This window comes from Bison bison, unplaced genomic scaffold (genome assembly GCF_000754665.1).
Source record: "Bison bison bison isolate TAMUID 2011002044 unplaced genomic scaffold, Bison_UMD1.0 scf7180017864304, whole genome shotgun sequence".
NCBI classification, from domain to species: Eukaryota; Metazoa; Chordata; class Mammalia; order Artiodactyla; family Bovidae; genus Bison; species Bison bison.
In genome coordinates this window covers 14,235,807-14,236,150 of record NW_011494876.1, presented here as the reverse complement: position 1 = coordinate 14,236,150, position 344 = coordinate 14,235,807, and positions in this window count along the sequence as shown.

The following is a 344-nucleotide window of genomic DNA, read 5'->3' as shown; positions in this document are numbered from 1 at the left end:
GGCCCCTGGATGCAGTTCTGGGTCTTGGAAATGAACTGAGAATGGGTAGGCAGGGGAATCGGGCTCAAGGAGCCACAGAGGGAAAACTCGCCCAGTGAGGTCACCACTCATTTGCTGTGTCGGGTGCTTGTCTCATGGATCTTCTCAAGTCCAAAGGGATGGAGTGATTTAACCAGAAGGTGGGTAAGGAGAAGGAGAGACAGCCAGCAGAGAGGAGCCTCAGGCTTGGCAGGCTCCTTACTAGCCAGAGGGCTGGTCTCTGCCAGGTGCTGTGGACTGTGCCAAGTCACCTAAGTGGCTACTTGGTTTTCACGTCTCAGAATCCTCAGTCCTGGCCACGGGAG